The 13,026-nt window shown below is 32.5% G+C and overlaps 2 protein-coding genes across 2 annotated transcripts in view; one reads left to right on the top strand and one right to left on the bottom strand.

Annotated features, from left to right (window-relative positions):
* Positions 1–13,026, bottom strand: part of cdk5rap2 (CDK5 regulatory subunit associated protein 2) — a 635,428-nt gene that overhangs the window by 310,108 nt on the left and 312,294 nt on the right. The window lies entirely within an intron of this gene.
* lrrc8aa (leucine rich repeat containing 8 VRAC subunit Aa) overlaps positions 1–13,026 on the top strand; it is a 46,745-nt gene that overhangs the window by 15,022 nt on the left and 18,697 nt on the right.

A 13,026-nucleotide genomic window follows, 5' to 3' on the forward strand; every position in this document is an offset into this window, starting at 1 on the left:
TTAAAAAGTCTTGAAATGTCTTAAATAAAATTTTAGATTTTTAAGGTCTGAAAATGTCTTGAATTCTGTAATTTTCCATAAGGAGGTCTTAAATTTCATGTGGGATCTTAAATTTCATGTCCAACTTGTCTTTTTATTTATTTTTTTCAACCTATATTTGACCAGCGCAACATTTAGGGGCAGCACTTTGTGGGTGCAACCTGCATCATTCCATAGGTGACATACAAGTAAGTGATTGATGAGTGCGTTGCATTGATCGCAAGTATGGGCAAATGTTTGTTTGATGACAATTGGTTGGAGGACGAAAAGTATCGGGGGTGGCTAAAGAAAACAGCCAGTAATCATGAAGGGAGGTGTGCTTTATCTAAAAAGACGATAAAACTGGGGACAATGGGCCGCAAAGCGCTCGATTCACACATGAAAGCAGAGAAGCACAAAAAGTATGTGTAGTTTTAGGCAAGTAGTTTGCCCATAAGTAAGTTCTCATCGAGCACTTCGACCTCAGCCTTCCACAAGGCCGTCCACTTCAAGCAATGCCTTCTGCAGCTTTGCGAATAGTTACATTTAAGGCCGAAATACTGTGGGTATTTCAAACCGCAAGCCGCCACCACTCGTACACCTTAAATGAGGAAGTCCACCTAGTTTTTCAAGCAATGATCCCTGACTCAGAGTGTGCGAGTACGTTCACATGTGGAAGAGACAAAACAGTATATTTAGCACGATTTGTTGTTGCCCCATACCTAAAAAAGAAACTAATTTCACGAGCAAACAAGGGCGCTTTCATCATAATGTTCGATGAGTCCATGAACGCAGCAACAAAGACTTAGACTTGCACTTTAGACGTTGGTCAACTGACGAGACCGGTGCCCTGTTGTCAGGGTTGTAAGGTCAAACAGCACTCGGCATAAAAGTTTTTGCGTCCCTTTGACCTGTCTTGAGCGTGGCTCTGGTGAGTTGTGCCACGTTAATGCTTCACCACATCATTCTGTGTTGACACAGTGAACATTTTCCTGTTTTTTTTTTGTATAGGTAAGGTCTTAAATTTTCATTTTAGAGGTTTTAAAAAGGTCTTAAAAGGTATTAAATTTCCTGTTAAAAAATGTGCAGATACCCTGGTTATGTAAAATGGCATTCAAGCGTGCATTATTAGCATTTAACACTGAATAAAGCACATGAGGTGTACCTGAGGTGATCATTGTCAGTTTATCCTGTTGTTTATTTGTGGGGAAACAGAAGCCGTTTCTAATATATTAATTACTGGTATTGTTTAGGAAAAAAACTCCTTTTAATATGGAAAATATCCCTACTATGGCATGCCGTTGCTTTTATATGGAACACTACTTAAATCAGCCTTTAGGCTCAATAGTCAGCCTCGCACCTGTTGGTGTTGTCAATCTGGCAACCTGTGCTTGTGTGTGTGTTTTGAACCAGGCATGCAAAACCTAGTTCAACCACTGGGTGTCAAACTTGCATACTGCACTTTTAAGATTCATTATGATTATCAGTACAATCTGTGAAGTTTCCCAAAATTACATATACATTTAATTTGAGAACGTAAATTGTTTTGTTTTTGTGATGCATAATCAAGATGTCTCATAGGTTCTTTAATTCAACATGAGCAAGTAATGTATACCAATGCTCAGACTGATCAGTCATCCACATATCCTGAATCGGTCACTGTGACTCCAGACAGCCCATAATGTTCAGAAATCTGTCTATTATTAACATGATGTTCAGATTAAAGTGAAGCAGGAACAAACCCGAGAGCACAGTTTCTGTATTAGTAGCTCATTCCTGTTTTCCCGCTGATGTGCTATTTTTTGTGCTTTTTTTCAGCGAGGTGACGTTGCATTCTAGAGGTTATATGGGAGAAGTCAGTTTTGCTTACTGTGTCAAAATATTTATAACAATAACTTGCATCATAAGAGAATGAGCAGAGCTATATTTTGCAGCATGAAGTATTATCCTCATAGTGGAGATGAAAAACACGGAGGAATCTGGAGAAAAATGTCAAGTGTAATTGCATTCAAAGAAAGAGGCTTTTATATCAAGCAAGTGCACCGTAAATGAGCAGACTGTGTGTGTGTGTGTGTGTGTTGTTGTGTTGGAGCAGACGTCTCATGAATGGTCAGTGCTGGTCTAGACTGGATCTGCAGACAGTGTGCGGGCAGAACGGAGACAAAACACACTTACAGCAGGCCTTGTGTTAAAGTGAATCCTTTCCAATGGCTTCTAAAGGGCAGAGATGATCTTTAACACACACACGCGCATACATACACACAGGCTCATTTGTTTATTTTCTGAAGGATATGAGGAAACTGTCTGTTTAGATGATGCTTTTGAAATACTTGAAGTGCACTGAATTGCTTCCAGTTTTTGCTCTCTGTGTGTGCTTGTTTTTGTGACCTATCGCAGGGTTCAACACAAAGGCCAGTGGTCCAGATTTGTTCTTGACCTGCCGGATTTTTCACTGGCCCGATTAAAAAAAAAAAAAAAGTTAATAGCTGTTTTACACATTTTAAATAATGTGTCTAAAGCCAGACATAATTGTGTACATACACTTTTATTCAGCATGACTTTTCTGGGAATTAAAAAAAATACAAATGTGATGCAACTACATTTGGGGGGAAAATAAAATGTATGTATATTACAAGCAAAAATGTGCACTTTATTTTGACACCCACAGACGTTAGCCCCTTTCTCACAGTAATACCGGTAAACAGAACGACTTTACTGGTAAATTAAAAAAAAGCACTGTTCACACAGTCGAGGACGTTACCAAATTTTTCCGGAAAAGACCGTTCACACATCCATTCCAAAATACCGTTAAATTCTGACATCATTAACCAGAAATGAGCTCTAAACGGCCGCGCTTGTGTTCGTAAACATTTGACTACTTTAAAAACTCTGTGGATGGATCAGTATTGTGAACAACTTCGATGAAAACTTCGATAGAGAAACACTTTCGCATGTCGAGATGTACATGTTACGTGTGTGTGCTGGCTCTCACCAGCTGCTTCATGGGTATATTCGGCACAAGGCGTCAAGCAATTGGAAGAAGAGCTTGAAGGTAAACAAGCAACGGCTTATCATATGCATCTTATCGATAATTATTTACACAGTTGGCATTGAAAAGGAACATAGAAATGTTATCTGACTAACATCTAGCAGCTAAATGTATCTGCAAAAATATTCAAAGGCTTTTCATAAACCGCGCGGACGGGAATGCGTCTTAGTTTTCTTATTGGCTAAAGTAGCCGTCTCACGTCAGCGTGTTCTAGATGTGCACGCGCTCTTTCAGGCAATATTCCTTATGTTTTCACACAACACAGCATTTTGGCAATTTACCAGTTATATTACAACTTCTCTTTTTTCGGAAAATTGCTAGAACGAATTTACCGGTATTTTCAAAAAGGGCCTGTTCACACAAACTGTATGTGTGAAAGGGGCTATAGTCACCAAATATAAATCAGAGAGGTCAGACTTTCTCATACATAGGCTCATTTTAGTTTTTATTAATCAATCTATTAAAAAACACGTTGGCTAGAATTATGCGTTATAGGTAGGCCCATACTGCGCAGGCAGAATTATGCAGATTTTTACTGAATGTCTTTGCACCTAACCACTAGGCTATTTTTATTATTATTTTTATTTTGTTATTTTTTTCTTTATTTTTAATTTTGTGTTCGTAACTTTTTTTTTGTTTATTTTTATTTTCATTATTTTTTTAAGTTTAGTTGTTTTATTTAATTATTTATTTATTTATTTATTATTGTTATTTAAGTTTTAGTTTTTTATTTATTTTTTAGTTTATTTTATTATTTTGTTATTTTTAATTTATCCTTCTTATTATTTTTTGTTTGTTGAGTTTTTTTTTAGGGCTTTGAGCAATACAAAATACAGTTTGTACAGTAAACGTTCCCACAATTTGCTAAAACAAACGTGTTTGTTATCAGTGTGCAAAAAGTTTGTGTTTGGTTATTGTGACTAGACATGTGCATTGTGTTTCAAAAGAAAAGTTCATTCACTTACATTTTAATTTACTTGCATTGTGGTGAGTAGGGATGATCATTTAAATTTTATAGATCAATACGGCTTTTTATCAATACTGTTATCGATGCTCTTTTTTTAATCTAATGTAAAAAAATTGTCCAGTTCTTTTATTAAAAGGATAGTTTACTCAAAAATGAAAATTTCCTGTTAATTTATTCACTCGCATGTCATCCAAGATGTTCTTTCTTTCTTCAGTAGAAGAATAAAGAAGATTTTGAGCTGAATCTGTGGTCCTTGGTGCATCATGTAATGACCGTGAAAGTTGCCGGGTTCATTCATTCATTTTCTTTTCGTCTTAGTCCCTTATTAATCCACCTCAGTTAACCACAGCAGAATGAACCAACAACCTATCCAGCATGTTTTACGCAGCGTATGCCCTTCCAGCTGCAACCAATCACTAGAAAACATCCACACACACTCATTCACACACATACACTACTGACAATTTAGCTTACCCAATTCACCTATTGCGGATGTCTTTGGACTTGTTGGGGAAACCAGAGCACCCGGAGGAAACCCACGCCAACACGGGAACATGCAAACTCCACATAGAAATCCCAATTTACCCATTCAGAACTCAAACCAGTGACCTTCTTGCTGTGAGGTGATTGTGCTACCCACTGTGCCACTCTGGTGACAGGTTTTTTTAGATTACACAAATAAGCACATACAAACGAGTCCAAATCAATAGTAATGGCTCCTGATGACACACTGAGGTTTTGTGAAGTGAAACGATTGGTCCGTCTTAGAAATTGAACATTATTTACAATATTATTAGCTTTAATGCACAGCCTGGTCAACAGTTCGGTTGTGTAAGAGCTAATGATGCATTCATTTCCATTAGGTTTAATCTTTAGGCTCAGGATAAAGAGAAATGGACATTTATAGTCATTGAAAAGGTTTTATTTAGTTATTATTTGCACATATTAATTACTCCAAAGCAACAAGGAAGTGAAGCAAATGTCAGAGCAGGAACAAAACAGGAAGGTTTAGTTGTTGGTGGTGTTTCTTAAAGGCACTGAGGTGTTTTTGGTTTCGTTATCTGTCGTCTGTGGGACCGGTCAGTCTGTAAAAATGTGTTTCTATCTGCGTGTGAATGGTGTGTGAATATTCAGTGTGTGTTTGAGAGATAAGGAGGTGTAAATGCAGGATTGCTCTCTAAAGTAATTTTTTGGTGCTGTTGGACTAAAACAATTCAAACTATTTCACATTTCTTGAAATAAAACAAACGTCAAATGAAATAAAAGTGTGTAAATGTAAATCTGATTCATTTTGGCAAAGTGCTTAGGAGAAAATCCACAGCATGTGAAATACATTTAAAAAATAAAAATTCATGCAACAACTTAAATTAAAATGAAAACTCAAAGTATTAATAAAAACGATGATAAAATATCTAAGCAAGTGGTGATCATCTAAAAAGTTTATCATTTACTCTCTGTTTTTTTGGTGGCTGTTTCTGGTAATAGTTTTTCATAATTTATACACCATATAAACTATTAATTGACTGAGTTTACAGAAATGGTACTATATCATGATCTATATTTTTGATATTTATTTATTTATTTTGTTTTCTTTATTTTTTTAAATGATTTATTTCTATTTTTTGTTCATTTTTTATTTTTATTGAAGTTGTTATTTAATTAATTAATTATTATTATTTTTCAAAAGCTTTTGTTTTTGACTTTTTAAATTCTTATTATTTTTAGTTTTTTCGTTTTATTTATTTATTTATTTTATTTGTTTGTTGTTATTGTTGGTTTTTGTTTATTTTTAGGTTTTTTATTTTTATTTATTTTTTTGTAAATTTGTTTATTTATTTATTCTTATTACTTAAGTTTTTGTTTATTTAATTTTGTTTATTTAAATTTAATTATGCTATTTTGCTTTTTTTGTTTATTTCTTATTTTTCCTAATATTGTTATTTTTTTTGTTTTCTTTATTTGTTTTTTTTTTTGTTCAGTTTTAATTTAAGTTTTTAAGTTTTTATATTTATTTTTAAATAATTTATTTAATTTGTTTAATTTTTGGGGGAAGTTTCACCTTTAATTTGGATAGGATAGTGGAGGGTACAGACAGGAAAGTATTGGGAGCAGAGAAAGGGGAAGGGTCGGCAGGACCTCAAGCCGGGAATCGAACTCTGATCGCCATGAGCTGTATGTCGGTGGACTTAACCACTAAGCTATTTTTATTTATTAATTTATTTTTATTTAATTTGTGTTCGTAACATTTTTTGTTTATTTTTATTTTAATTATTTTTTTAAGTTTTAGTTTATCTAATTATTTGTTTAATTATTTATTATTATTTAAGTTTTAGTTTTTATGTAATTATTTTTAAATATTTATTTATTTATTTATTTTTATTCTTAATTTATTATTGTTTTTGTTTGTATTTTTGTTTATTTCTTATTTTTTTTAGTTTTCTTTATTTTTAATCAAATTTTTGTTCATTTAAAATTTTTATTAAGTTTTTGTTTTTTTTTTATTCAATTTATTTGTTTATTTATTTGTTATTGTTATTATTATTATTATTTTAAAAATATTTAAAATGTATTTTATTTTATATCTTCTTAGTATTATTAATTTTTTAGTTTATTAAGTTATTTAAAAAATTGTTGTTATTTTTTGTATTTTTAAAATATTTTTTTAGTTTTCTTTATTATGAATTGAATTTTTATTATTTTTTTAGTTTTTGTTTATTTTATTTATTTATTTTTAGATTTGTCATATCGCCTGCCTCAAATCAATACCATAAATAATTATAAAATAAAAGCATGTGTCTTAAATGTCACTGACATAGTGTAGCCTCAGGGAAAGACTTGCGTTTATAGCCATCCTTTGCTCTTTTTAGTGAAGTAACAGCACACCTCTAGAGCTTTAGAAATGCAAATCTAACCAGGCTTTAATTGGCTCATAACCCTTAAAAGGGCCCCTCACATGCAGACGCGGTGCTTTACATTCACATAGGTATATACTGTACACGTATACTAAATACTGCCAGATGACTAATCATCCTGAGCACTTTCTCCAAATGAGCAACACATTATTTGAAAGAACACACATTCTGTATACATTGTTTAGCTGTATATTGCTCCGTAGAGTGTTTTGAAACGGAGGCGCTCCAGTAACTTGGAGTCGTTTCAGCTCAACGTGGAATTTTTACAAGGTCTCTCAATAAACAATTGCTGGGGCCTTTTCGGCATTTTTCTCTGCAGCTCCTGAATCCCAAATGGAAAATTCCCAGCCTTTCCGAGTCTAAGTTTAGACGTTCTTCACTGCCATTCTCAATACACACTGAATCACTGATTCCAGACTCTCACATACGGCAAACACAGATGCTAAAAGCTGGAATCATTGAGTTTTGGGAAGGTAATATATATGTATATATATATTTTTTTTGTATAGACACCTCGTTATATTGATCTCATTTCTATTTCTAGTATTCTGAGTATTTTGTTACTTATTTTGTTCTATTTGTTGTTGTTTTTTGCATTTTCTTTATCCATTTTTAGATATTTTATCTGATAATGATGATGTTTCTTAATATTTATTTGTATTTTGCAAAAATGTAGTAGTATTATTATTAGTAGTAGTGGTATTATTTTGCCACTTTTACCCAGTTAATAAATAGGGATGCACAGTGTATTGAAAAACAAAAATGGATATCTCAAATTCTCAATAATAGTATATGCAATATCCATATCACAGAGAATTGCAGTAAATTAAATTAAATAATTCATATAAAAATAAAAAAAATAAGTTTTATGTGCCAAGCTTTTGTGTCCTAAATCCATAGGTTTTTTTTTTTTTTTTTCAAATCAGAGCAATCAGATAAGGCCTTTACCATCTTCATCCCTGCCTCAACAGTAAATGAACCTAGAGCTGAAAATAAATACTAATGCTGGGAGACAAGAAAGGAAAATGACAACATAACAACATGACAAAACAATCCATAACACACAGAGTGCAATACTTTTATTAGAAAATAACTTAAAAATAAAAACACACACATACACACAGTATATTTAACATCTATATTTACAGCTGTTAAACGTATTGAACATCTTGTCAGAGTAAAGTCCTTTTGTTTAGTATTTTTGGGCATTTCAGCTCAGAAATGATCATTACCTCTTGTTTTCTGTGTTTCTTTTTAGTAAAACTATATATATATATATATATATATATATATATATATATATATATATATATATATATATATATATATATATATATATATATATATATATATATATATATATATATATATATATACACAGTCTCACATTTTTCAGCACCGAGATAATTAAGCTGGTTTATTTATGTTTACTGAAGTACAAATATTTTTATTTGAAATGACCAATTTATTTTTATTAACTTCACATGTATGTTTATTTTCAAAGTGTGGGATTTTATGTGTTCCCCAGTTTGTACATGGGCTACCAGCAGCTGTAAGATTTCTGTGTTCATTTTTTTATACAATACACTAGGAACTGCTGTACTTTTCTTGGCTTTTAAGTAAATCAAGATGAGTATTACAATAAATTGTTTATATTTTTTCTCCTTAACCTCTTATTGTTCCTATTACCTATAGATAAAAAAAAACACGTGTCAAGACATGAGAACCGCACCGCACCAAAAACCGTGTTAAAAAAACGAGGTATGTGTTGAACCGTATATATATATAGTTAAAGTCAGAATTATTAACCCCCCTGACTTATTAGCGCCCCTGTTTATTTTTTTGCTAAATTTCTGTTTAATGTAGGGAAGATTGTTTCAGCACATTTCTAAGCATAATAGTTTAAGAAACTTATTTCTAATAACTGATTTATTTTATCTTTGTCATGATGACAGTAAATAATATTTTACTTGATATTTTTCAAGACACTTCTATACAGCTTAAAGTGACATTTAAAGGCTTAACAAGGTTAATAAGGTGAACTAGGCAGGTTAGGGTAATTAGGCAAGTTATTGTATAACAGTGGTTTGTTCTGTAGACTATTGAAAAAAAATTACTTTAAGGGGCTAATAATTTTGTCCCAAAATTGGTTTTTAAAAAAATTAAAACTGCTTTTATTCTAGCTGAAATAAAAAAATAAGACTTTCTCCAGAAGAAAAAATATTATCAGACATACAGTGAAAATTTCCTTGCTCTGTTAAACATCATTTTGGAAATATTAAAAAAAGAAAAGAAAAAAAAAATTAAAAGTCGTCTAATAATTCTGACTTCAACTCTTTATATATTCGTTAGTAAACGTGTAATTTTAATCTTTTTTTAGCTGATTTGGCAATATTAGCAGTCAGAGTACAGACTGTTCTACTCTTTGAAGTATTAACTGAAATAAAAGACCGTCAGGGTACTTTTGGTATACATTTTACCTTGCTTTGAGACTACAAATTATATTCTCGATTGCTATTTAGGACAGATAGTTTACAGATTAGGGGGCAGCAGTGCACTCTGATACACTGATGGCTCCGCCCTAATGGACTGATGGCTCTGCCCAGAAAGCATTTCATGTGACCAGAAGTGAAGAAAAGGCATCTCAAGAGAGAGGGAAGGTTGTGGAATTATGCAAGGTTATGAAGTCAAAGGAGTTTTTACAAAATAATAAAATGCACAGATACATAGTTTATAACAAGCACTACCATATATATATATATATATATAAATAAATAAATAAATAAATAAATAAATATATATATATATATATATATATATATATATATATATATATATAAATATATATATATATATATATATATATATATATATATATATATAAATAAATATATATATATATATATATATATATATATATATATATATATATATATATATATATATATATATATATATATATATATGGTAGTGCTTTTTATTTGACTTAAGGTTAGGATAATAAGATCGAGATTGCATTGTCCATGAATGTCCTTACACACACACTCCCCGCTTATTTTTTTGTAACTGTACTCCTGAAACACGCACACACGCAGAGGATGTTTTGCTGACTCACTTGAGCCACTTCCTGTGTCCATGATCTGAGCTCTGATTCATTGCTACTGGAAGAAGCACAGAAGAAAATAAAAGAAATCACAGGCTCAGAAAGTGAAACATTTTGACGTCATCATGTGATGCACGTTTATTTGTTTGAATTCATGTTATTTTGAGTCAGACACTACCTTTTGCAAGAGGTTAAAACTACATAACAGACTTTTATTCAGTTTGATTTATGAAGTATATTTGTTGTCACAGTGCAACACATTTTGCCAATTTTGGTGTGTTTCCACTGAGTGGTACAGTACACTACGGGTCGGTACGGGTCACCTTCATCAGGCTTGCATTTCCACTTCCCAAAGGGTACCAATGGTACTCTTTTGGAGAGTGTGGTGTTCGAGTTTTAGTCGCCGTTATTCTTACTTGAGGAAATGTCTACAGTAAAGCTGCATGGGTTGTTCATATATAATATGAGAAGCACTTCTCGCAAAACAGATGCTTTATACACATGAATACTTGTGTATAAATGTTTATTACTAACCTTCCTGTGAATATAATTTGATTTTAACTGCAGATCAATGATGGTGCTAAATAGCTTACTGTAACGTCTGCAATTATATAAAATAAATAAATACAACACATATGAACACATACAGACTCTAACAGTCTCTGATATGTTAACGATTACAGAAAAACTACACACAGCAGACATTTATTGCTTGTTTGGGTTGAAAAACAACACACAATATATTGCTAACAGTCAGTGTAAACCTCTCATCTGTGTCTGTAATCTTCACCAGCACGTGTAACCTTCGTTAGAGAGTCATTCCGTCATTCAGAGTTCATAATAGTCCTAAAGGTGATGATAATAGTTAAACATGGCTGTTTGATCATCTTTTAGGTTGCTGAAAGAATCATTTGCTCCTTTGTTTTTTTCGCGTCAGTCTCACATTTGTCCATTTCTGAAAGTATCGGATGTCAGAAGCACTTCAATAACCACGCACAGGTAATTATTATCAGCTCAAGAGGTTCGTAATTTCAAATATTGATGCACGGCGAACGCACGTGAGAAAGCGAAACCACTTGAGCTTTAGACAGCCTTGTAAAAACTACAGGACACATAGATTCTGCTGTTCTTTTTAGCTTTGTGTACCGCGTTTCAGTACTTATCCCTACTGTAGAGCTGCACAATTAATCGTTAAAAGATCACGATCTCATACACAACCACAATCTATGCTTGATGAATGTTGCACTATATCCCCATATAAAAATAAATTTATCTCTAATATATATAACAAATTACAAACAATATCCCCCCCCTCATCCAATAAATATAAGTATAGCTGGGAGAAGGACATGGGTACCCATATTCCTGATGACATCTGGGAAGAATCTTTGGAACACATACACTCCTGCTCCCATAATACGAGACATTGTCTTATACAATTCAAAATTATACATAGGCTTCACTTTTCAAAAGTAAAGATCCAAAACATTTTCCCAAACGCTTTATCCAACTGTGATAAATGTCAGTCCCCTAATGCAACACTTTTCCATGCTTTTCTTTCTTGCCCGAAGGTCACAAACTACTTGTCTGATGTATTTAATATATTGTCAAGAATTTTTAAGACTACACTGTTACCTGAACCATTGTTGATCATTCTTGGCACATCAGAGTTATTTAGAAAATTTACTTCAGCCCAACAGCGGTTCATTTCCTACTCTCTTATTACTGCAAAAAATTACTTTTGATGTCATGGAAAGGACCAACGATACCTACTGACAAAATGTGGCTTCGAGATCTCTCCAACACGTTACATTTAGAAAGAATTAGATATCTGTTGAAGGACAATCTCTCAGGTTTTTATAATATTTGGCAACCCTTCATAGACTTCTTACAATCAGTATCTGTATAAACGCGTATTTTCTTCCATTTTTTATATATAAACTCTTATTGTACTTCTTGCTACAAAATTGTATTCTACTTCCACATTGTTTGTCTTTTCTGCTTTTTGTATGTATATTCACACAAAAATATTTGAGCCTTTTTTATATTGTTGATTGAAATTGTATAATGTATATATGCTCAATAAAAAAAAAAAAAAAAAAGATCTCGATTCGACCCCCCTAGACGATCTTAATCCAGCATTTCTACGATTCTGTCAATCATATTTTCAAGTTCAGGAGAGAAGAAAAGGCAGCTATAGTCTTTTCATTGTTTAACACGCGTTGCTCCGTGACATTGACACGTCCGAATGATGTTGAATTAGTCACATACTGTATTTATTAGGTATAATTCACCTAAAAATGTTGTTTTTCTTTAAATATAATGATGTTTTCGCGATCTCGAAATCACACGTGACGTGAGCTGCTGACAGTGAGCTGTTATCACAGAGAGGGCAGGCGCGTGCGCTCTACTTAATGATAGACGCGCGCGCTCTACTTAATGATAGACGCGCGCGCGTCTACTTTAGTGAACAGAACCTGCATATGTTGCGAGTAACAGGTAATACAGTTGTAAATAATATTCAGTTTGTGGCTCAGAGTGATCGTTTGGAAGCCGCGTGCGAAGCAAGAACAAGTACTTAGCAGTCAAAATGAAACCGAAAGTGTGCACTTCATTTAATTGATCATATCGCATTTTAGAGTTATGATTCTGACAAGCATTTGAAATGTTTTTTCTTTCATAGCAAACCCACAGTTGTGCATGAAAATAAATGTTTACAATGTCAGTATAACTACTCTAGTCTATATATTGTATAATCTAATAATGGCAAATGTCTGATTTTACCAGTGAATAAAATTGTCTAATATGACAGATTGCAAGCATATATCTCAAACATAATAATTCAACATCAGAATTGTTATAAGAATTGATTAATATAGAATAGAATTATTTATAGAAACCAGTAGACCTACACATAATATTATTATCGATGTTGTGCCATATGTTTGTTTTTACCATACCTTTATTTTACATCTAC

This window comes from Danio rerio, chromosome 21, assembly GCF_052040795.2.
Source record: "Danio rerio strain M-AB ecotype USA chromosome 21, GRCz13ab, whole genome shotgun sequence".
Taxonomy (NCBI): Eukaryota; Metazoa; Chordata; class Actinopteri; order Cypriniformes; family Danionidae; genus Danio; species Danio rerio.